We start from the raw sequence: 2,587 nt of genomic DNA on the forward strand, positions 1-2,587 counted from the left end.
CTGAGGGGCGGCTCCGCTCGGCCCGGCCGCGCTAAAGGGAGGGTGCAAGGCAGAGCAGCGCGTGTGATAATGGAGGTAGCGGTGCCACCTTCCTCCTTAGCAGCAGTTCGTGGGCTGGTTCTTCTTGTCCTTTCTGTTTTCTCCTCTTCTCCATTAGCCATGAAGGATAGCTGTAGCCAGCCCCTGTCTCGCTGCCGGCGGCTGTGCCTGGCGAACGTGGTGGCGGATGAAGGATGGAGGATTTCCCAGGGCCCCAGCTTGGGGCAGGTGCCGCTGCCGGCTAAGGCAGGACTGTAGACGGGCTGTTGTGTTTTGGGAATGGGGAGCAGTGCTACAGGCCTGCATCCTCTGCCCTGCCAAAGGGATGCTCCCAGAGGAATATAAAAAATGATGCCGTGCCACGTAAAGTAGCATTTTACGTAACAAATCCAGTAAATACGTAGCTCCTACTGGTGAAGTATTCCAGTAAGGAAAGGATACACGAGTGGCTGTTGCACTAAGGGGAGTGAAATTCAAAGTGTTTTCAGTTTATGTTCTTTGGACCTATGAAGCCCAGGAGAAGCACTTGGAGTTGCACATCTGATAGCCCATGGTAGCCATAAGGAAATTGTCATTGTAGGTATAATTATACTTTTAATTATGCAAAAGGTCTATGTGCTTAGAAGGTTCTGTGTGCAAGTTGGATAAATTCACGTATTTTATAGGGTATGCAGGGCCACATGCAGAGAAGCTCCTTTGGGAACCCTATCTAAGTTTTCAAGAGCTTAAGTTACCTGATTTCAATAACACAGATAGTAGAGAAGTGGGAATATTCTCTCTTTTTTGATCCTGTATTATAGCCTGATACTTCTTTTTCTAAATCTCTTTGCTCTGGCAAAGGCCTTGTACGAAAGTCTTCCACTTTCTCAGCATGATGTGTGAGTGTTAGGCTCATACAAAAGGCACTTCCCACCATGAAGTTACAACTTTTGAACTCAGCCCTGTCTGCTTGTACTGTACATTATATGTGGAGTAATAGTTTCTAGAGGGCAAAGAGATGCATTTCCGCAGTGATGTTCCATGCAGAGGCCATCCAGCTACATGTTGTACCTTTTCATGAAATCTAAAAGTGCTCATTCTTAAAACAATTGAAAGGCTCTATTAAAAAATTTAAATGCAGTAAGACAGTATTCCCTTGTCATTTCTGTGTTTACCCTATTTATTTCTTAAGAATTGTGATTATGGCTTAGTACAAGCAAAATGGGATGATGGCTCTGATCAGTTTTGTTTGTAGTTCCAGCCTGTGTTCTCACAAATTGGGAAGTTCATCCCTGCAGTCTACCAGCCTCTGAAAGTAAATGGGGTGCATGCAGATACACAGAATTCCTCACAGGCTGAACCATTTGGACTGTGATTAGCATGATGCTGGGTGATGCAGCCCTGAGGTGCTAACCAATGTGAGTATGCCTGGCAGAAGCTGTCCATGAGTCAGACACAAAAAGAGATTATGGCAGCGGAGAATGGGAGCAGCTCATAATATTTTTGGGGGTAAGCAGTAATGGGCAATTACAGCATATTACTCATACTGAGATTACAGAAGATGTTTGAATGTAATGTTGGCTACCAGTGTCATCCTGGTACATACACAATTTTCTCAGAGAATATTACCTAAATACTGCAACGCCCCTACTGCAATGTTAGCTGTACCCTTCTAACAAATGGCATTTTAAGGACATTTTGTAAATGCCCAGAAATTATGCCCTTTCCAGAGTGCACCAATCCCTGAGCACATTCAGCTGTGAGGTTTCTGCTTAGAAACACTTGCTTTTTCTGTCCTGAGGGGCTAAGCTTGCACCCAGAAATGAACTGTCACAGCACTCTGTCTGGGCAGCCTAGTAGAATCAATCAGTAAGGTTAGGAAAGACCTCTAAGATCATCAAGTCCAACCTTCACATCAAAAGCGAGCTGTTGCACACTGTCCTAGCACCACCTAGATGCTTCTGTTGCCTCATTTCATCCCCTGTGGTGTTTTGCTTCTGTACTGTTGTTCCAGAGGCAGGAGGCTGTAGAGATTGTGTAAGTGCTCTCTGCTAACCCAGCCATCATAGTGATGAAGGGTTGTACAGGAGAAAGGCAAGATGTAATTCTGCCAAGGGCTGGGTGCTGCTAATGAAGGACCTGCATCTCAGTATTCTCACAGGCAAAATTTCTGCCCACTTCAAAAGTTTTGACCACATATCTTGCCTTCTGCACTGAATTCTATGTTGATACATCTTGTTAGGTGAATTAGAACCTATTCTGGAGCTTTGGAAATTCAAAAAGTTATAGCTTCTGGTTTCTTTCTTGCTAGGCTGGTAGCTTAGCAATTACCTCCAATGGGACACTCTTCTGAACATGAGGGATTTTTTTAGACAAAGAATTTTTCTCTTGGATTGGCATCCTACATCTCAGACCCCTATCAGAGCCAGCAACTAGTATATTTGTGTCATATAGAGCTGAAAGGGGAAGAGCCAGAGTCTCTGGAGCTCCTAATATTTCCCTAAATTCAAGGACAGAATAAAATGGCTTCACCCAGGCTAATAAACACAACTAAGTGTTTATCCCTGAT

The sequence above is a fragment of the Geospiza fortis genome, unplaced genomic scaffold (assembly GCF_000277835.1).
Source record: "Geospiza fortis unplaced genomic scaffold, GeoFor_1.0 scaffold194, whole genome shotgun sequence".
NCBI classification, from domain to species: Eukaryota; Metazoa; Chordata; class Aves; order Passeriformes; family Thraupidae; genus Geospiza; species Geospiza fortis.